We start from the raw sequence: 23223 nt of genomic DNA, 5'->3' as shown, positions 1-23223 counted from the left end.
CTACTGCAAGTTATAGAAAAGGCAAAAACCCAGTTTCTAGGCGTAAGCCCTTACAGATGTTATCTCACGGGAACGAGGAGAGTAGAGGCTCCAGACCCTTACAGCTGTGTGATTATTCCAACTAGGAGCCACATGTTAAAAATTAGTTTAGTAGATTAAAAAAATTGTTGATAATAATGTCTAACTAAAACAGAGGTCATGTCCTAAAAATAAAGACACCCCTTCCAGTCTTACCTCCCACAGGACACCTGTGTTAACAGTTTCTTATGAATTCATTCTTGCAGGGATTTTCCGCATATTGTTTACTTGTACTTTCCCCACCCCGTACCCTGTCCCCATGAATAGGATTACACTTAATGCAGCATTATTTTGCACATAGCCTTTTTTATTTAATGATTTAGTGCTGGCATATTTCTCTATTTGCATGAAAGGGCTCACCTCACTGATTTTAAGGTTGCCTGGGATGGCGCCATGTGGGTGGCCCATCCATCACATATTTAACCGGTCCCCATGAATGGGCATGAAGGTAATTTCCAAGTTTTTTGCAATCTTAGACGATGATGCAAAGTCTATACATTTTTGCACAGTTGTCTGGGCACGTCTGCAGGGTAAATTCCTGCAAGTGGAATCCATGATTTGGTGCATCTAACGTTCTGATGGATATCTTCCAATGGACTTTCCCACCCGCCAGGTACGAGAAGGCCTGCTTCTCACACCCCCATGACACAGGCTGGTGTCACACTTTTAAATCTTTGAAAACCCACTTTGACTTTAAAACTTCAAGGTCAGACAAAAATGAAGTGCGTGTACATTTATATGATGCTTCCCACGTTTCAGTTTTCTTATTGATCTCCTTTGATTCTCAGAAAATCTTAGGAGGCAGGAACCATGCTCCTTCTTAGAAGAATTTAAGGAACCATCGGCCCCCTTTTCCACAGAAGAGCAAAGGGAGAAATTATATGATTTTCTCAGTGTGAAAAATTTAGACAAAACTAGAAATCATGTTTCACGTTCCTTCCCCTGTACCTCCCCAGGCACGGTCCACCCAGCAGCCTCCACCCACCCCTACTGGCCCCAGCTCGGAGGCTGCCTGGGGCTGGACACTGGCCTCTATCCTGCCCTCTCCTGAGGACATCTGACCTGAACTCTGGTTCAGAGGGGAGCAGGGGGCTGACTTCCTCTCCCTGGGGAGATGGAGGGGACAGATGGTGGGAAGGGAGGCCGGGAGGTGAGAGCCCGAGGCCTGTGGGAGCAGCTGCAAAGCAGCGTGGTCAGATGCCTCATCTGGCAGGACCCAGGACCCAGTGAGGACTCTGAGGCTGTCGCCTGAGCTGATCTGGGAAGTTGCATCTTGGCATAACTGGCGTCCGTTCTCTCTGAATCGGATCAGCAATTTCAGCTCTGTTCCCCAATACCCACCACTCCCCCGCCCACCTGGCGCTCTCTGTGAAGGATGTCATCACTGTGGGGAGGAGAAGAGTCCCACAGGTCCGGGCCTGGGTGCAGACCAGAGGCAGGGTGCTGACCCCTATCTCTGCGGGGGGGGGGGGGGGGTTGCTCCTCCAGCAGCCCTGCCCTCCCTGTCTGTCATAGCCCACCCCAGGCCCTGATGCCCCTTCCGAGATGTTCAGAGGTGCTGCTGGGCCACGTGCTCTATCCTTGTTGCACAGACCTGCAGTCTTACATATGTTCTTTAAAAAAAGAGGGCTCTGATGGAGGCCCACCCAGAATCCACGCCAGAATTGCACGTGCCTCCCACGGTGTCCAATAGGGGCCACCAGACACGGGTGGACCAGTGAGATGTACTACAAATGTATAATACACACCGGCTTTTAAAGACTCGGTAAGGGAGTTCCCTGGTGGTCTAGTGGTTAGGACTCTGCACTCTCACTGCCGTGGTCTGGGTTCAATCCCTGGCCCGGGAACTGAGATCCCGCAAGCCGCATGGTGCGGCTAAACAAAGACTCAGTAAAAGAAAAATAATGTAAAATAGCTCAATATTTTTTTATGTCGGTTATCTGGTGAAATGATAATATTTTGAATATATTGGCTAAAAAAGTATATTATTAAAATGAATTGTACTTTTGACTTTAAAATGTGGCCACTAGAAGATGTTAACCAAGTGGCCGACCTGTCTCCAACTACATTCTATTGAACAGCTCCGGTCTAGACATCTAGTGCCTTATTCATCATCATTGTAGCTGCTGCAAATCCTGCTTGGAAGCAGGTAGTGTATGAGGGAAGGAAGGAAGAAATAAAGTGAGGAAGGGAGGGAGAAGAGGGAGACTGGAAAGTGATTTTCATCTAGGGAGACCTCGTGGAAGGAGCACACAACAATGTCAGATCTCAGTACTGCTATGTGGTTGGACCATCTGGGGCAAGTGACTCAAACTTCTCTGAGCTATAATTTCCTCATTAGTAGAATCGAGGTCATAGCTCGGAAGCTCCTAGCACAGTGGCTGACATGTACGACTTGCTCCGTGAATAACAGTAGTTTTGCATAAGTAGCACCTGCGCCAGCACATGACAGGTGCTCAAGAAAAGCTTTTGAACCCACAAATGTATGCAGGTTTGGGGGGTGTGTGGGGAGGTGGTCGCCCACGCAGTACAATCTGTTTTCGAACATCTTATCTGTCATCGCTATGTGCCCACCCGGGGGACCGAATGGAACCTCTGTGGAGAGTCACCCTCTCGCCCAGCTTTTTCCTGCCAGGTTGCAGCCTCTTCACCTGTATTCAGCGTGCTTTTCGGTTAGATTGTTCTCCCTTGTGCCCTGGAGACCCGTCTGGGAAGTGCCCGAGTTCCACCTGGAGAACCGCCAGCAAGCGTGGTGGCCGAATTTGCTGTTGCTAGATAACTTCCTGTCGGTCCAGGATGCGGTGAGTTTTAAGTCATTGGCCGTGAAAGGGCAGAGAGGTGCAATCCGGTGTCTCCCTTCACATGGTTTGGTGAACTTTCCCAGAGCCAACCTGAGTCTGATCCGCTTTCTTCTGGCATATTCTCTGGAGTAATAGTGATGCTGTGGGTGGGAAGACTAGCCTCTGGTGATGGGGTGGGAGTTACGGCACCATCCCTGACGGGGCACTTGCTGTGAAAGCGGAGCGGGGGCAGGGGAGTGGGTCTGGGGGGACAGCCATCTCGGTGCCTGCCCCGGATGCAGCCGCCCGCTGCTCCGTCACGGTCCGTGTCGCCCCAGGGGGAAGGACACTTTCTTCACCTCCGCCCAGAGAACCAGTAATGAGACGGAACGTGGCACCACCCCCTCCCCGGAATGAATTCTATCCCATGCCCAGCAGGATCTGACAGAGCAACAACGTCTGTATGTGTTGGTCATGGCTTCCTTAAAGCCCTAGTTGCCTCCTAATGAGCCTGGAGCAACTGGAAGTGAAATAGCTATAATTAAACCATGTCACTGCTTTTGCCTTGAAAGCACAGCTGAAAGGAGCATCGCTACAGCGCGGCTGCATAACCGCTGGTCAACCAGACGGCTGCCTCTAGTTCACAAGTGCCCAGCAGCTTCGACGGGGTGTACATCACTGTCTAACTGCCTTCTGGTGGACCACGTCTGTGACAGGGTCCAGGAGGAGAGGCTGGGCTGTTTTCCCAGAGTCAGACTGGCTTGGGCCATACGTGGGACAAGGAAAGCTGTCACTTGTCTTGGATAAGTCTGGTCTCCCTGGGGCCGAGGGTGTGGGAGGGGAGGCCAAGGCGCCTTTTATCTCTGAAGCCCTGGAGAGAACTGCCCGCAGGAATTGCCTCACATTGAGTTAGGAATACAGGTAACCGCCTGGTGTCTTTGGCCGCGGATCTCCTGTCAATCATGCGTGGGACCTCTGGGGTTTCCCACAAAAGCTCGCCTGCAGCCACGCCTCCGTTCTAAATGAACACATTCTCTCCACCTGGAGTTGCGGGAGGGCAGGAAGGCAAGGAAGAGAGAACAACATCGACCCTCTGACTCCAGCGCACGGTAAGGATAATTAATCCTTACATCCGTGAAACGTGATGGAATTTAGTTCCCACCACTGTCCTGGGAGATTAGCTATTATTGTTGTTTTCAACAAGAGAGAAAAGTTGTATGAATTTCCAGTTTGTAAAATGGTAATAATATCTACTCCCCCGGGATTGTTATAACGATTCGCTGAGATGAGGTATGTGAAATGTCTGTAACTCAAAGTCCTTTCTATTCCCATGGAAATTTCGCCCACCTGCCTGCTGAGTTCCTCCTCCTGGTCCAGGAAGGTGAACCGATGCGGAGCAGAGATGGTACATGAAGGAGAGAAGTGACCTTTGCTGGTTTCTTTCCAGTGCAACGGCTGGACGTGGTATCTTGCCAATGACTTTCAGTTCCATCTCATGACCCCGGTGATCCTCTTCATCCACGGAAAGTGAGTCTAATTGGAGCAAGTGTTTCTCCCCGTGTGGCCTCTTTCATAAAACTGTTAAGAGAGTCTCCAGTTCTGGGCAAAGCAGCTTTTACGATTTAGGAAACGAACTTTCCAGAAGAGCGAGGACACCAAACCCGCCACTGTTTACTTCTTCCAAGTTCTCCTCTAATCTTTGTCCTACACAATCAGTCTGTATTTTTGCAGAGTTATAATCAGTGTGTTTGTCATATCCAGTCTCAGTTTTTTCCATTTCACTGTTCTTAGAAACATTTCTGCATCTGGACATGACCTGCTTACTTGTCAGTTTCAGGATTTATATACCATTTTTTATGGTGGGCACCTAGATTGTTTCCAATTTTTAAAAAAATTATTATATATATATATTTATTTATGGCTGCATTGGGTCTTCGTTGCTGCACGCAGGCTTTGTCTAGTTGTGGTGAGCGGGGGCTACTCTTCGTTGTGGTGTGCGGGCTTCTCATTGCGGTGGCTTCTCTTGTTGTGGAGCATGGTCTCTAGGTGCGCGGGCTTCAGTAGTTGTGGCACGTGGGCTCAGTAGTTGTGGCTCGTGGGCTGTAGAGCGCAGGCTCAGTAGTTGTGGCACACGGGCTTAGTTGCTCTGCGGCATGTGGGATCTTCCCGGACCAGGGCTCGGACCCGCGTCCCCTGCATTGACAGGCGGATTTTTAACCACTGCGCCACCAGGGAAGTCCCTGTTTCCAATTTTTTATGATTATAAATGACACCTCAACGAATGTCTTTGAACATGCTACTTTTTCCTCTTCTGTACTTATTTCCTTGGGAGGTTATTTCCAAGTGGAATTACTAGGTCAAAGGGTAGGAACAATTTTGCGGTGCTTGTTACATATTGTGAGATTACTCTTCAGAAAGGTGGAGTAATTTATAGTGTCCCAAGCAATGCATCAGTGTACCTGCTTCCCCACGTTGGATGTTTATCACCTTAATTTTTGTTAGTTTTAGAAAAACTCTTAAGGCCTCAGTAATTCACGGAAGAATTATAGTTTGTGGATTGTGCATGCCATATTTTAAAAGATTTATTATTATTTTTGTTAAAATACATGTTCAATTTAAGAAACATTGGAAAATATTAGGATAAAAAAGGGAAAAAACAATCACCTTAGACCTGTTTCCTCACTTAAGGAGAGGTGATTTTGCTATCCATATTTTTATGTTTATTCTTCTGATCTTTTATTTTGCACAGTTTTTTATACATGAAAGGATTCTGCATATATACTTCAGATCTTTCTTCTAATAGTTTTATGATATAAGCATTTTCCCATATTATTTTATTTTTTAAGTTAACATACTTTTAATGTCTGTATAACATTCCATTTCATGAACGAACTATAGTTTACCTATATCTTCCCCTAGTGTTAAATACTTAGATTATTTCCAATTTTATAAATAACAGTCTCATAAACATTTTTGTGGTAACCATTTGTCTCCAACTCTGATATTTCTAGAATGCATATCCTTAAGAAGAATTACTGGGTCAAAGGGCATGAGTCTTTTGGGCTTTTGAAGTATGATGACAAATTGCTTTCCTTAAAGGCTGTATCAATATTCAGTCCTCTGGCCATCTAATTACACCATTGCCAATATGGACTATTAATAATTTTAAAAAACCCAATATGCAAACCTTGTTATTTTAAGATATGTAAGAAAAATTCATTTTTCACATCTAATTTGTAAGTCTTTGATTACTAGCAGTGGAGCTGAATTCCAAATATGTGTTGACCAGCTCTGTTTCACGATTACCTGTTAATGCCCTTTGCGAGGAGACATTTAAATCACAGGCTGACCCATGATGTTGCCCACTCCAGCCACATGCAAGGACTCAAGTATCCTGGGCAAGGAAAATGCATCCAGTTTTTTTTTTTTTGTTTGTTTGTTTGTTTGTTTTTTGTGGTACGCGGGCCTCTCACTGTTGTGGCCTCTCCCGTTGTGGAGCACAGGCTCCGGACGCGCAGGCTCAACGGCCATGGCTCACGGGCCTAGCTGCTCCGCGGCATGTGGGATCTTCCCGGACCGGGGCACGAACCCGTGTCACCTGCATCGGCAGGCGGACTCTCAACCACTGCGCCACCAGGGAAGCCCTTTTTGTTTGTTTTTTTGGGGTTTTTTTGGTGGCGCTGCATGGCATGCAGGATCTTAGTTCCCCAACCAGGGATCAAACCCATGCCCCCTGCACTGGGAGTGTGGAGTCTTAACCACTGGGCTGCCAGGGAAGTCCTTCCAAATTTTAATGTATCCTAAGAATTGAATAATTTTTAAAAAGGCAGATCTGTCTATTTACATGCATATCTGAAGCACGTGAAGCTTCCTAACTTCAAATGTAGAAGAGTTTTTGGCTGACCACTTAAAAAACACTGTTCCATGCTTCCACTAGGCACAGAGGTAGTTTGCTGGTATAGTGAGCTTGAGTCAGAAGATGTAGTTCAAATCATGACTGATAAATTACCAGCTGGGGGACCCAGTGTAAGTCGCTGGACTCTCATCTTCATTGTTCATGTCTATGAGATGGAGACGATACACTTCACATCAGGGCCAGAGGAGAAAGTGAGATCATACATATGGGAGCTAGCACAGTACCCTCTGTGATGGGCTATGGCTGCTGGAAGGGCTCTGGAGACATGGCGGGTGCCTGCAGGTATGGGTGGGCAGGTGCGTGGCTCAGCCAGCCTTGAAGCCCCAGCCAAGGAGAAAGGGCAAGCCTCTACTGGCTCCCTCCGAGGTGCACTGGCAGCAGGATGCCCTGACTGCTGGTCAGGTGTTTAGTGGAGAAAGGGTTGGTTTCTTCTGAGGCCTCTCTCCTTGGCTTGTAGATGGCTGTCTTCTCCCTGGGTCATCACACGGTCTTCCCTCTGGGGTATCTGTGTCCGTATCTCCTCTTCTTATAAGGACACCAGTCATATTGGATTAGGGTCCACCCCAATGACCTCATTTCACCTTAATTATCTCTTAAAGACCCCATCTCCAAATAGAATCACACTCTGAGGTCCCGGGGTTTAGAATGTGGTTGGGTGGGTGTGGGGGGTGGGGGACAAAATCCAGCCCATTATAGTCTGTATTAGGAATCTTTTATTAGAGTCTTTGTAGCGGTGGTAGCTAGTGGAGACTTGTCTGACTCCTGAGAAGAGGTACCATGGTTTGGGCTCCAGTCCTTCAGGGAGTTAAACAAATATTTCCTTGGGTGGATGTGGGTTTTTACTGGATGGCCTGACTGAATGGTTTACTACCCACAGAGGACAGTGAGTTCTTAGTACCTCCCCACTCTAGACCTGGTGGGAGCCTACTTGAGTGTCCTTATGACTGAGGCATCCTGGCCCCAATGTCAGCATCTTTCCGAGAGGCTGTCATGGAAGGTAGATTTCAATTCCTCAGCTAAAAACCAGCATTACCCAAACTTGTGACTACGCTACTACATTTAGCCTCTAAATGGAAAGAGGTAATAAAAGGAAGGGCTTTTGTTCCTTCAGATAACACACTCTTATAGAATTCTAGTAATTCAAGGAGGACTGAACTGGAGGGTCTGGCAAAAGGCAGGGTAAACATACAGCATTGTTACCATACCTTCCCTGCCCACACTCATGGCAGACATTACTAGTCAATCACTGCACCACTGAGCTAGGATTACTCTTCCATTCCAAGCATTAACACTAAACTAGAATTGCCACTCTAGATAAAAATGATTTTCTCCCTGTATCACTGTGGTGTTAAGCAAATGGTATCTCGTCCCTTCCTCGTGAAGAACCATGGCAACTTCGAGCACTGGAATAGGACTGCTAAAGGCAGGATTGTGCTGGTTGGTTTGGCACTCATGTTTGACAATTCTTCCATACCACTGCAGAGTCTCCTGGTCCCGACCCTCACAATTCCAAGTAGATACAACCAAACAGTGCCTTGCTCTGAGCCTGTGTCCCGAAATCTCATTTCCTGCCCCAGAACTGCCCACATACTACAGCTGGGACTCCTTCAGGAACCCTCTCAGCCTTACACGTGCAGAGTCCCAGACTGTGGAGGAGTTAATTTTTGTGGGGCCACCTTTGACCCAAGGGGGTATAGAAGACAGTAGGAAAATGCTTCTTTCTTTCATCCCCCAGGACAGTTTTGAGTTGGCTCCACAGAACATTCTGGCATTGGCCACCATGATACTGCATCTTTGCATTGGCCTTCCTGCTTCCCTATTCCAACCCCATCCCTTATTCCTACCTCCACATGAAGTATCTGCACCCTGATATCTGTCAGATTCTCCGTTCGGGTGGGTGGAGGGTCCCTGTGTCCCACCTGTGCCTGTCTCCTGAATCAACCACCACGTCTGTCCATACAGTGCTTCATGGGTGGCAAGGGAGATTCCCAAGCACGGTCTCCTTTTGAGCTGCACAGTAAGTTTCAGGGTGAAGATGAAGAAATTCAAGTTCAAGGCCCTGCCCGGGGCCCGGCAGCTAGTAAATGGTCAAGACTAAAGGCTAACTGAGGCTCTCTAACTCCAACCCAGCTCCGGCCCCACTCGGCCACAGCTGCGCCCATGGCACCCTCTCTCAAAGGCAGGCTGGCAGGAAGCGCCTCTGATTGCCAAGGTTGCAAGTCTTTCGTGTCCACACATTTTGCGGTGAAGGAAAGTGAACGTCCTTTCTTCTTTGCAGAAATCAACACGCCCTTGTCCTCCTCGGGGCCACGCTGTTCTTGGCATCTTTCACCGCCTCTGCTCTGCTCACACTGGCTTATAACCTTCCGGTGGCAGCTCCGTCAGAAGCAAGGTAACCGCGGTTCCCAGCCCGCCCTGCTCTATCCCTCGCCTGCCCTCGGACTGTCCAGGACCTCCCAGGCAGGGCTGCTGTATGGATGCCAGGCTCTTTGCACTGTGCACATCGGCTCCTGGAAAAACTCCTGGGTGGGAACTGTTCGGCCTTGACGGGAAAGTTGATTGCGTGTTTGTTTCCAAACTTCTGAACCTTTCAACTTGTGCTGGGGGTCTGCTCTGAAAACACAGGGAACTCACTGTTGCCCATTGAAATACTTCTCGGAGGAAAGGAGCGCCCCCAAGTGGCCGTACTGCGTTTCTCCTCCAGCGGCGAACTGCCGCTTGGAATCTCTATTATGGAATAGATAGACTGAAATTTAAGGAAGCTGGGGTTACCTCTTCAAGGTCACACGCCTAGTAAGTGATACGGTTGTGAGCTGAACCTGGGACCTTACCCACTATGCTATTTTGCCTTTCCAATGGGGGTATGTATAACACTTCTTCCTTATAACCACCCTGAGTCTTCTACAGGAAAAACTGGTAAGATTTCCTGCTAATCTATTCTCAAGGCCGCAGTCAGAGAGATGAAAATGAAAACCGGATCCTGTCAGTCATCTGCTCAAATTCCTCCATTGGTCTCAAGGCAGAATCCCTGTCTGACCTCATCTATCACTTCCCTGCTTGCTGACTCAGGACCAGCCACGCTGGCCTCCTTCCTTCCACACACCCAACATGCTCCCTCCTCAGGGCCTTTGCACTTGCCATTCCCTCACAGGAGAATACTTTTCCTTTAGAATCTAGATCTTGGCAGGGCTAGCTCCTTCACTTCCTAGAGGTGTCTGTGCATACATCACCTTCTCAGAGCAACCTTCACTGACCTCCTGATGTAAAATAGCCCAGAACCGTGTCTGGCACAAAAGTGCTCAAAATGCATTGTGAGTGGAATAGATGAATGAATGAGTGACTGACTACACCCCAGGCCTTTTGACCAGGGAAGCATCATGCCCTTCTCGTCATGACATCAGCCTCTGTGGGCATAGCCAGGTGACCGAGAAGGAGGCTGGCCCCTGTGTAGCCCAGCTGTTCTCAACTCCAGACGCAAATGAGAGTCACTTGGGGAGATTTGAAATCCCACTGATGCTTCCAGCAAGCACCATCCTGGACCAATGGAGTCAGAATCTCCGGGGGTGTGGCCCAAGCAACCGAATTTTGTAAGTGCTTCCATGAAGAGGTTCACTCCTTTCAGAAGAGGTTCACCTCTGGGAACCACATTTTTAGAGCTATCCCAGCATACCAGCCACCAGAAACAACTATTTAAAATTGGGCTTCCCTGGTGGCGCAGTGGTTGAGAGTCCGCCTGCCGATGCAGGGGACATGGGTTCGTGCCCCGGTCCGGGAGGATCCCACATGCCGCCGAGCGGCTGGGTCCGTGAGCCATGGCCACTGAGCCTGTGCGTCCGGAGCCTGTGGTCCGCAACGGGAGAGGCCGCGGCAGTGAAAGGCCCGCGTACCGCAAAAAAAAAAAAAAAAAAAAAATCCAACCCACCTAACCATGAAGTTCCAGAAGAGGGGTTTGCCATTGCCATCCTACTGGGTGTGTTTCCCCATATCAGTGGTTTCTCTGGCTCTGTACCAAGGCTCTGACGGGTGGGATGCCTCCTCCTTGTTGCCCACTCCTTCCCATGCGATCACCCACCAAGCCCCACCGGTTGTTTCTCCTGCCATCCTCTCGTAGCCTTTCCAACTGACCTTGCTGAAGCTCATCTCATCTCTTACTTGGATTTCTTCACAGTTTTATTGCTTCTTGTCTTCTTGATGTCAAATCCACCCACAGGGCAATCTATTTAACATACTACCTTGGCCTTGGACTGTGCAAAACCTTTTCATATGACTTTTGTTGATCCATAAGACCTTGAGGGCAGAACATGTCTTATTTACCTCTGAATTTCTAGCACCTGGTTCTGAAATCACTCAATAAATGAATGACAGATAATTTGCTTCTCAATGGAAGAAAGGCCAAGAATTCCCTGCATTATTAGGGTGCAATGCTGACCCCAAATCCCCACTGCTAGGCCCTACCTTGGTTTGCTTAGGTCTTGTGGGTACCTCACCTAAACGTTCTAGAGATGAGGCACTGGTCCTTGGAAAATCTTGTGTTGCTCATAGCAGGAACAGGAGCTAGGGCTTTATTGGAAGGAATGGATACACAGGTGCTACATGTGTATTTTCCTATAGGTTGGAGTTATGATATTCCCCTGAAAATGCACAATTCAGTTGTAGATTACAACAGAGGACCATTCAAGAGGTGCTTTAGCGTAGTCCAGGTTCATGGTGCCCAGGGAGAAACTGGGTGTGAGCAGAGGGGAAAACCTAAGATGATGATGGGGCATTTGGGAACCACTCAGAGGACCAGGTCAGGACCAGGGAGCATGGAGCTAGAACCCAAGTCAAGCAGAGCTGGAGGAATGACTTCGTTCGGATGAGTAGGCCAAGTACCAACTGTAGAAGCCAGAAAATAAGAACACAGAGTCCCAGCTGGAGGCAGCTGAGGCATATTCCACGTGGTAGGAATAAGGCAGTGTGCATTCTGAGTAAGAGTGAAGGGACCCTAGGCTAAGAGGAGCCTTGTGGAGAGCCCCTGAGGAAGTAACTTTGTGCCCTGTAGCCGGAGCCTAGGGCAGGAACCTGAGACCCAAAGAGGGGAGAGCTTCTCTTTAGAGACAAGATGGTAGAGTGATAAGATGCTAGTTCAGGTTGATGTAGATGTCATCATAGCACCTTGAGAACTGGAACAGAGAAGCAAGAGAGACCCTTGGAAGATAGGTCTGGGCCTAAAAAGGTCAAGTAAGGTGACATCTAAGATCTTGAACTGAGCCCAGTAATAGGATTTAACTCACGGGGCTATTCTGTGAGCTGGAAACATCTCCATTCTCCCATTCCTTCCGCCATTTTATGTCCCTAGGGACAGGTGCAGCCCGGGTACAGACTGTGTGCTGGGGCCCCCTCACATTTATGGTAGGGGGCAGAAGCAATCACGGAGCCGTATGTGGCTAAGGAACAGAATGGGAGGTTAGGAGTGGTGGGAGTGGGTTAGAGCATCACTTTTTTCTTTTAACTTTCATCTAAAAATGACTTAAGAGTCACCATGAGTCGCAAAAATAGTAGAGGAGATCTTGTGTACCCTTGACCTACGTTTCCCCACCAGGAATATGTTAAGGTAGCTATGGCACATGATCACAACCAAGACATTGACATTGACATTGACACAATCCATAGACCTTAGATCCACCAGTTTCATGTGCACTCGTTTGTGTGTGTGTATAGTTCTGTGCAATTTTAGCACGTCTGTAGATTTGTGTAACCATCACCACCACAATCAAGGTACAGAACTCCTCTGCCACCAAAAAGTTCACCCTTGTGCTGCCTCTTCGTGGCCACACCCCCCCACTGTCCCCTACCCCATCCCGACCCTCATCCCGGTAACCGCTAATCTGAACTTTCTATTCGGTCAGATTTGGTCATTGATTGAGGTTTACAAATAGACCCCTAAAGTCACTAATAACACACAAAAAGTGAGCGTAAAATGAATTAAATACACAATGGCCCAAACGGGCTGTGAACGGTGGCTTTCCTTTCCCTGTAGGTGCAGGCTCTGCTACGGTGGATTTGCTCTCTGTCGACCCTGTCCCCAGTGGCTGCCCTGGCATACACGGTGGGTGACGCGTCCGCCGCCTCTTCAGTTGCCGCTGCCGTCACCAGGCCCTCCACCGGCCCCTGTGGGTTGGGTATTGTTTGCACGTCAGGAAGGCTACAAAGTAGGATGCAGTGACGCAGCACGGGGCTTGCTCCGGGCTCACACACTGGCCTGTTAAAGGCGACGGTGTGGAAACATATGTACCCAGAGAGGCTTTATTTGCTACTGAATGACTGATAGTGACTCAAAAACACCCATCTGTCTAAATACTTGGGGAAACCCACTCACGTATTCTGGTTTAGATGTCTACACTGGTTTCTATACAAATGCAGGTTCTGAAAGAAAAATTTGCAGCCTCTCCAACGAAGCTAGTTTAGAAATTGGAAAAGAACAGGTAGGGGGTAATGTCGTGAGAAAAAAAAATTACCAGTGCTGGGACAAGAGTACTGACCGCACCCAGCCTGGGCCTTGGTCTCCTCATCTGAGCGTAGAGACTGAAGAGTTGGCAACATCCCTTTCAGCCCTTTGATGACTGGGGACACTGTTTCTGTTGAGCCTGGCTTTCAGAGTCGGGCAGAAAAAGAGCTTCAATGGAAAGAAAGGGATCATCTCCAGATTAGAAATGTCTATTGAAGTCACCCGACCTTTTCCCCCATTCCTCTCTATTTGGCATGAGGTGCTTGAGGTGTCAGCAAATGACAGAGAAAGGCTGGCGGGATTCACCCAGCAAAGGTTCTGGCCCTGCACTGCCCAGAAGCCCTGAAATGACGGAATCAGAGCCAGGTGGAGGCAACACAACTTTATACCCCTGGGAGATAATCAGGGTGAGTTTAAACTTTGGCCTGTGAACCCAACCCGTTAACCTCAGCAAAGGTGGCTGGAGAAACCTGATGAAGCGAACATAACAAAGTCCTGCTTACTGAGCACAAGCTTATGCCAGGCCCCGTGGGGAACTTCACCCCTGTGGTCTCGGGCAATACTGGCCACACCGCTACAGGTAGAGCTATAATTAGCTCTGTTTCTCAGTGAGGAAAATGCTGCCTGGAGATGAAGCAGCGTGTGAAGGTCACTCAGCTAGAAAGTGAGCCCAGGCCTGAGGGCACCGCCCACAGCCCCTGCTCTTCATTTCTCTACACTAGCCACGCCCACCCCCAAGATGTTTGATTGTTCAAATTGTTCTTGAGTTTTATGAGTATACAATGATGAGGGATTTGTTCTTTAACTTCAATTTAAAATATATATATATATATATATATTTTTTTTTTTTTTGGCTGCGTTAGGTCTTCGTTGCTGCGCACAGGCTTTCTCTAGTTGCAGTGAGCAGGAGCTACTCTTGCTTGCGGTGCACGGGCTTCTCATTGTGGTGGCTTCTCTTGTTGCGGAGCACGGGCTCTAGGTCCGCGGGCTTCGGTAGTTGTGACTCATGGGCTCTAGAGCGCAGCCTCAGTAGTTGTGGCGCACGGGCTTTGTTGCTCCGCGGCATGTGGGATCTTCCCGGGCCAGGGCTCGAACCCGTGTCCCCTGCCTTGGCAGGTGGATTTCCAACCACTGCGCCACCAGGGAAGCTCTAAGTTCAATTTAAAAAGCTTTCCTTTCTATGGAGAAATGATGTTAAGGAGGAATTGGGTTGCGTTCTCCTTGACTGATGTATTTGCATTTATGGGCGGCTGTTTGGATCACATGACCTCCACTTGGTGACAGTGACCCTGAGCTGTTGACAGAGCCTCAGAACATAAACAACTGCTCCCCCTGGCCTGGTACAGGCCACCTCTGATGTGGTGACAAACAGCACAGTATTCCTGTCTAATGTGACAGTCCGGCTGGGTCAAACTGGTTAATGTCCATCAGGATTAGAGAGGAGTGACTTAGGTTAAGTTAGAACATGAAACGAATTTGCAGTATGACCAGTACAGTGGAGCTAGTAAATACTATCAGTCATTAGCCTGAGTGTGTATAATACATACCTCTTTTAATCCAAATGATGAGTAAGCCCTCTGGCTCATTCCTGAGCAATTTATCATTCAAAGGTGTATTGTTATTAGCCAACCACAATTATAGGTGTGACTGATGTTCTAGGTTTGTATCTCCAACACTATCTGTAAGATACCAAGACTGATTAAGTAGGTCAATGTAGGAGGTGATGGGTTAGATACATTTTTAAAAAATGTGTCCACCTGATGACCTTTAGAAGAGTATACTTATAAAAGAACATGTTTTTCTTCTTCATAATTTTATTTATTCATTTTATTGAAGTATAGCTGATGTACAACGTTATATAAGGTACAGGTGTACAATACAGCGATTCACACTTTTTAAAGATTATGCTCCATTTATAGTTATTATAAAATATTGGCTACATTCCCTGTGTTGTACAATATATCCTTGTACCTTATTTGATAGGTAATAGTTTGTACCTCTTGATCCTCTACCCCTATCTTGCCTCTCCCCCCCTTCCTTCTCCCCACAGGTAACCACTAGTTTGTTCTGTATATCTGAGTCTGCTTCTTTTTTGTTATATTCACTAGTTTATTGTGTTTTTTAGATTCCACATATAGATCATATCATACGGTATTTGTCTTTCTCTGTCTGAATTATTTCACTCAGCATAATACCCTCCAAGTCCATCCATGTTATCACAAATGGCAAGATTTGATTCTTTTTTATGGCTGAGTAGTATTCCATTTTGTGTATACACCGCATCTTCTTTATCCATTCATCTGTTGATGGGCACTTAGGTTGCTTCCATATCTTGGCAATTGTAAATAATGCTGCTATGAATACTGGGGTGCATGTATCTTTCCAAATTAGTGTTCTGGGTTTTTTTTGGATATATACCCAGTAGTGGAATTGCTGGGTCATGTGGTCACGTTTGAGGAAGAAGATGTATTCAGTTGAGACTGTCAGGACAAGAAGGGATTTTGATGGTTCAGATCATCTTTTCCATTATCTTCAGTCGTGGCCAAGGCAGACCATGTTGGTCTTGTTGAGTTGCAAGAGTCACCTTCTGACCATGTCACTCCTTCGATTAAAACTTCTCAGTGCTGGGACTTCCCTAGTGGTCCAGTGGTTAAGACTCTGTGCTCCCAATGCAGGGGGCCTGGTTTTGATCCCTGGACAGGGAACTAGATCCCGCATGCCACAACTAAAGATCCTGCATGCCGCAGCTAAAAAAGATCCCACATGCCACAACTAAGACCGTGCGCAGCCAAATAAGTAAATAAATAAATATTAAAAACAAACTTCTCAGTGATGCCCTGTCACCTACACCAATGGTCCTCAAACTTAAATAATAGGCGGACCCATTCTAAAGGAATAAGAATTCTTTTGGATCCTTAGTATTGGCTTAAATTATTTTAATCCTAATTTTACCTAAACACTAGCAAACATAAACCTAGATGCAATTTTTTATGTTTATAGCACATATATTTATAAAGCCAAAACAAATTTATAAAGTAACCATAAAACCAATAAAATCTGAATTAATGTTAATTTAACGTGATTAATTGGCTGGAGCCAATCGTAGTTCACGACATGGTATTGTTTGTGCTGGAGCACATTCTTTTGTGTTTGGCTTACCTGTATGACATGGGTTTTTTACTGACTTAATTCTACAGCTATTTTGTTTGTTCCACAGTAAATATCTTGGTTCATCTTATCATTTGGGATTCAGTTGGGTGCAAATGCACATTTTGTCTATGAGTCCATCTCTATTTATTTACTTGATTATATAAGATACTTATTAAATGCTTGCTCTATGCCGGGCACTGCTCTAGATGCTGGGGATATCACAGTAGGCAAGAGAAATCCCCCTCTTGTAGGAGATTGCAATGGGGAAGGGGAAGTGAGAGACCAGGAGACTCTAGTAGCCTGCATAATGGCCTCCAGGTTACCAGGTCCTAATCCCTGGGAACTGGCAAATGTGAATAAGTTAAGGATCTTGAGAAGGGAAGATTACTTTGGGTTATTTGGGTGCGCCCTAAACACAATCACATGTATCCCTATAGGAGAGGGACAGAGGGAGATGTGACACACGCGTGGAGGGGACGGTGATATGAAGATGCGGTAGAGAGAGCGATGAAAATGCTGACGTTGAATGGAGTGATGCAACCACAAACCAAGGAGTGCCAGAGCCACCAGAAGCTGGAAGAGACAGGAAATAGATTCTCCCCTAGAGCTTCTAAGGAGAATGTGACCCTGCCAACACCTTGATCTTGGCCACTGATACTGATTTTGGACCTCTGGTCCCCAGAATGTTGAGAGAATAAATTTCTGTTGTTTTAAGCCACCATGGTTTTGTAACTTGTTACAGTAGCCATTAGGAAATGAATCCAGAGCCATATTAAGTACATGTATTTGTAATATAATTTCAGATGCAGATAAACATGGTGAATAAAAATAAATCAGAGGAATTCCCTGGTGGTCCGGTGGTTAGGACTCCGTGCTTACACTGCTGAGGATGTGGGTTCGATCCCTGGTCAGGGAACTAAGATCCTGCAAGCCGCGCAGTGAGGCCAAAAAGAAAAAGAAAAAAAAAAAAATCAGGGGTGGGAGGGTAGCTGGATTAGGGGTGCATTTGCAGATATGTGGTACAAAAGCACTCCAGGCAGAGGGAATGCTAAGGCAGCGATCTTCAGTCTGGAATATGTTTAGTGGGTGAGACGGACAGCAAGAAGACCAGTGAGATAGGGATCAAAGATCAAGGCAGGAGAGAGATGGGAATGAGGACAGAGAAGAAGGTAGTGGTCAGGTCATGCAGGGCCTTCAAGGCCATGGGGAAGAAGCTGGATTTTATTCTAAATGCCATGTGACGTGATCTGGTTTGTGATTTTAAAAGATTACTCTGGATCTTTTCTTTTCTTTCTTTTTTTTTTTTTTGTGGCTTGAAACAACAGAAGTTGATTCTCTCACAGTTCTGGAGGCTAGAAATTCAAAACCAAGGTGTTGGCAAGGTCCTTCTGGAAGCTCTGAGGGGGAATCTCTTCCACCCTCTCCTATGTCCTCAGCATGCCTTGGCTTGTGGGCGCATCACTCCAATCTCTGTCTCCATCTTCACATGGCCATCTCCCTGTGTCTCTCCTCTGTGTCTGTGTCTCCTTTTCTGTCTGTCACAAGGACACTTTGGATTTAGGGCCCACCCTAATCTAGGATGATCTCACCACCCATTACTTACCTTAATTACATCTGCAAAGACCCTTATTTCCAGTTCTGAGGTTCCAGGTGGACAAAGCTTTTGGGGAGACCACTATCCAGCCCACTGAAGAAAGCCATAGGTCTTATTCAGAGAGGGATTTCTCATTGTTTTAAGTTTTCATTCATTTAAATTAAATAGCCATGAGTGGCTTGTAGGTCTCATATGGGACACCCAGGTGTACAAGATATACCAAGTTACAGAAGGCAAAGGGTCTGAGGCCAGACAATGTTAACAGCCTCGTCCCAAGGCCCAGCAGCTCGTGTTGTGTGCCTTGAATCAGAACCCAGGTTAGCAAAGGGACTTTGCATCTTGTTTTATACGTGGAATGTTTTGTGCTCAGAGGTTGAAACCCACTAAGGATTAAACTGGCCGTAAACTCAATGTTAGCATCCCTTATTATTACTTTCATATTGCTGCAATGGGAAGTTGGGCTTTTTTTGTTTTTGTTTGTTTCAGTACGTGCTCTTAAAAATTATAATGAAAAAGACCTTCTTAGTAGAAAGTTCACAGCTTTAGGGGCAGAACCCAGAGGGAGCAGTGATGACACAGCATCTTCCCAGGCCCAGGGAGGGGCTCGAAGCTCCATGAATGGGTGCCTATTCCTTCCAGGTTTGGTGCACCGGCTGCTTTCCTGGGATAGCTGGAGCTTCCTGGCCAGCATGAGCTACGCTTGCTACTTGGCGCACCCATCTTCATCATCCTCTACAATGGGATTCAGGAGACGCTTATTCACTACACCGACATCAACATGGTGAGGCAGCCCCAGCTCTCAGCTCCTTGTAGCAACACAATTTGCTCTCCCCGGAACAATGCAAACTATTGGCTTCATTAGAACCTTATTTTCTGTTTGTCAAAAGCCTGTTGTTCTTTGTTTTATTGAAGGGAGGGCTTCAGCACACGATAATATCTTTCTTTTCTTCTCTTTATTTTTAATGTTTAGGGCTGTTTGTCTTACAGATCTGTTTCATATAGCCAGGATGGTACACTTATTCCAAATGCAATAGGAATCTTGTAGTAAGGCTGTGTTCACTCTGCCCCTCTTTCTCTCTAGCTCTGTCTTTTCTCTGGACACTGTTTGCTGACCTTCATCACTGGGCTGGCCCTGACGCTGTTCATTGAGAAACCATGTCAGGAACTGAAGCGGTGCCTGCTGGGATCAGTGCCTGCAGGGCCGTGAGCTTCCTGTAAAACCCGAAAGAGTGGATGGCCCTTTGTGGGTGCTGATGAGCAAAGGCAAGTGTGCTCTTGTTTATGTAACGAATGCTTGTGTTCCCAAAAAGGGGTGTGAGTCCGATTTTTGTGAATGTTTAAGGTATACAAGTTCTTTAATATATAAAACAGTTCCGAGTGTTTGCTATATAAAAGAGCTCTGTGTTAATCTGTTTAGTAGCACAATAATTGCCCTCCAATGTAACTTTTTAGCAAAAAAACCTGTATTTTGGGGGTCTCGTACTGCATGTATTTTCTATATCATGTGATCATAGGAGAACATCAAATGTAGTGAATTTAATGTACTTCAGGTTTTAATGCTCACTTTTCTTGGTAAAATCACAGTATGTCGTTTTGTACATTATAATTGTTTTTGTGTTATTCTGATACCTTTGTAGACTCGTAACTTTATCCTGGATGGTATGACCCACTAGTGTGCACAATTCATGGGCTTGTCATTATAGGTGTTTCAAACCTTGTTCATTTTACAAGGTGGTCTATTTTTGTTTTTTTGTTTGTTTTTGCTTTTGTTTTGTTTTGTTTTTTGGCCGCGCTGCACAGCTTAGTTCCCTGACCAGGGATTGAACTCAGGCCACGGCAGTGAAAGCGTCGAGTCCTAACTACTGAACTGCCGGGGAATTCCTGAGATGGTCTATGTTATGAGGTGAATTGTGTCCCCTGAAAAAGATATGAAGTCCTAAACCCCTGGTATCTTAGAAAGTGACCTTATTTGGAAATAAGGTAGTCAAGTTAAAATGGGATCCTGGGGGCTGGGGAGTGGGTGGCCCTAATCCAGTATGACTGGTGTCCTTATTAAAAGGGGAAATCTGGGCACAGAGACAGACGTGTACAGAGGGAAGATGATGTGAAGACACAGGGAGAAGATGTCCATTGGCAAGCCAAAGAATACCAAGGATTGCCAGCAGACACAGAAGCTGGAAGAGGCAAGGAAGGATTCTCCCCTAGAACCCTCAGAGAGAGCATGGCCCTGGTGACACCTTAATTTAGGACTTCCAGCCTCCAGGACAATGAGATGATACATTTCTGTTGTTTTGAACCAGCCAGTTTGTGGTGCTCTGTTACAGGAGCCCTAGCAAATGAACACAGTCCCTCAACACAACCTCTAACAGAGAAGGAAGAGACCCTAGTAAGTGGCTTCTATCCCCTCAGTTTCCAGCAAAGAGGTAGAGAGATGGGAGAGACTTGTAAGGCCAAGTGGAGACTATGGATGTCCCAGTTCTCAGGCTTGTGTTCCTTCCTGGGTGTGTAATTTCTTCTTTTTTGGGGTGTGTGTGTAATTTCATGTTGACCGTCCCTACTTACATATGTCTAACATCACTTATAATAACGCCTTTTGTGTACTTAATAATCAAAGGATTTATTAACAACCATGGGGTTACCAGGAGCTTATTGGCACAGAATGCTCCCCATCTGTATAAGCTCTCTCTCTCTTTTTTTTTTGGCCTCTCACTGCTGTGGCCTCTCCCGTTGCGGAGCACAGGCTCCGGACGCGCAGGCCCAGCGGCCATGGCTCATGGGCCCAGCTGCTCCGCGGCATGTGGGATCTTCCCGAACCGGGGAACGAACCTGCGTCCCCTGCATCGGCAGGCGGACTCTCAACCACTGCGCCACCAGGGAAGCCCTGTATAGGCTCTCTTTGCCTTCAAGTGGATTTGCAAGGAAGACCACTGGGGTGAGGAGGGCTGCAAACCCCACATCCTTTGACAGGGCAGTTGACAGCTAATCTTATCCTTTTCCAGGCGGCCTTGGGGAACGAGCCACATCTCCCCGAGGTCTGATCTGCTCTCCTGGCAGAATCTGACCTGAGTGAGAAGCCAAGTCCCACCCGGGTGTGTTCAGTCTGTAGTAAAACGCGCACCAAGTTGGCTTTTTGGGCGACTGTGAAGTTCATTGGGTTCCTCGGGAGCCCCCTGGTGGCCGATTCGGCACCTGCACCCTCTGACTTAATTAATTAGGCCTCAGGAGAAGCTGAGGGTGGGTGACATTTACAGAAGGAACACTGCGATCCCGATGGACCCCAGTGGGAAATGACTCGCCTGCCAACATTGCTCGGCAGTCCAATTGCCAAGTGCTTCTAGTTATGAGGCAGGAAACCCGGGGCCCTTGGAAACAGCTTTCCAACAATTACCAACAAAGCCTTTGAACGTTTTTTTAATAAGAAAACAATACTCTCCCCACGATTGCAATTTCACAAAACATAAAGTAGGGATAAAGAAGTCCAGTTTTGTTCTGGCTCTTGTTTCAACCCAGAATTCCCTAGAAGTTTAAGATTTATAGAATGTGTGGACCTTATTTGGATTCTATAACAAACTGTAAAAAAGCGTATGACATTTATGGGACCACTGGAAATTTAAGCCCTGCCTGGGTATTTAATGATATTAAGGACTTATTAATCTTTTAATGTGATAGTAGTATTGTGGTTACGTGTTTTTAGAGTGCTTATCTGTTATATGCCTACTGAAATATTTATGGACAAAATGATATAAAATGTAGTATTTATCTCAAAATAATATTGGGAAGAAGTGGGATAGATGAAACAAGATTGGCCATTTAGTGATAGTTTTTGAAGCTGGTGATGGGTACATGGGACCTCATTACACTATTTTCTTTATTTTTCTGTATGTTTGAAGTGTGTATAATAACAAAGTCAAACAAGTTTATAGAGGCAGCAGGATGGGAGTATAGTGTCAATTGATGGGTGTCTCCTCTAATTCCTCCTAAATTCTGAAATCCGTGTTTCATCCCCACATACCTACCTGTGGATAAAAATAGGTCACATCAACAGTATAGGATCACCCCCAGCAGATCTAAAGGAACTCAGCCCTCCTTAAATTCCTCCTGACTGGTTTCGGGAGAGTCCAGGGACATCTTGCTTGTTTTGAGAACACCTGGGCTCTGCTATTTCCTTTTTTAATGAGCAGACTCTCCTCAGCTGCACCACCCCTCCCCTCCCTGCCATCAGAGCTGCTGCTGAGAGCTGCTGACGGTGGCCAGAGCCTCCTACACCTGCTGATGTCCCCACGCCACTCTCCAAAGCATGCCGCCTCCTCCTGCGACTTGTCTGTGCAGGATGTGGGCTGAGTTGCCTCGGTGCTCAGGGCCACCGTGTCCATTCCGAGCACAAACGATCTCCACAAATGCCACACGCAGATAAATCCCTGTGCCCCGACTTGAGCTTTCTCATTCAGGCTTTGACGCAGGGCTGCTGGGCGCTCATCATGTTTTTATAGAAACCGCTCTTGCAATTTCCCTCTTTCTAATATACGTCTGTCTCCCTTGGATGCCCTAAGTCTATGGCCACTGGTATGGAGGCGACCTGTGTGGCAATCACTTCCTCTTTACATTTGTCCTGTTCACCAGTACATCTCTACCTCACCACCATGACTGGCACACAGTTGGTGTTAAAGAAGTGTCAGTTGACACAGTGATGGAATCAACCCTTTCTTCCTTTAGGTGAGTTTTTTTGTGTTTTTTTTTGCAGGAGGCTTCTTTTACAGATAGGCAGGCTCTCTCAATGAGGTTTCAGGTATGTTCAATTTTATAGGAATCTTCCCCCCAAATGACCCGACCAGACCCCTTCCAGGGAAGCTCAAAGTTGAGAAGCCCCAGGGCATTTGAAGGGGTGAGAAGCCTTTATAACTTTAGTCCCTTGACCCCGAGTGGAATTTAAATCAACGCTGTGCTGATATAGGCTGAGAGGCAGCCACTTTTGGTAACCTACCCACATTCGTGTCCCCTCCTCTCTTGCAAAACAAACTCTGAAGTTGTTCTAGTATCAATGTGCCCAGACAGAGGGAAAGTTTCATATTTAGTATAAGACAATTTCATCTTCCCGTGTGCCTTTGCCGATGGTTGGGCCAAGTGTGGTCCTGTGACTCAGCTCTGACCAATGAGGTGTAAGGAGAAGTGTGCTGGAGATTTCTAGGAAAGATTGTCTTCCCTGAGTATGGAGGAGGGT

The 23223-nt window shown here is 46.7% G+C and overlaps 1 long non-coding RNA gene across 1 annotated transcript; it reads left to right on the top strand.

The window, feature by feature from the left end:
• Positions 1 to 2560: 2560 nt before the first annotated feature.
• Positions 2561 to 19890, top strand: LOC114891963. The gene is made up of 7 exons (XR_003792662.1): positions 2561 to 2879; positions 3197 to 3967; positions 4306 to 4385; positions 9053 to 9166; positions 12794 to 13668; positions 18645 to 18786; positions 19087 to 19890. It is a non-coding gene; the product is annotated as an uncharacterized LOC114891963 (long non-coding RNA).
• The last annotated feature ends 3333 nt before the right edge of the window (positions 19891 to 23223 follow it).

The sequence above is a fragment of the Monodon monoceros genome, unplaced genomic scaffold (assembly GCF_005190385.1).
Source record: "Monodon monoceros isolate NGI ecotype Baffin Bay Population unplaced genomic scaffold, NGI_Narwhal_1 Super_Scaffold_1, whole genome shotgun sequence".
Classification (NCBI taxonomy): Eukaryota; Metazoa; Chordata; class Mammalia; order Artiodactyla; family Monodontidae; genus Monodon; species Monodon monoceros.
Note: the sequence above shows the minus strand (reverse complement) of the source record. Positions and strands in the feature narration are given on the sequence as shown.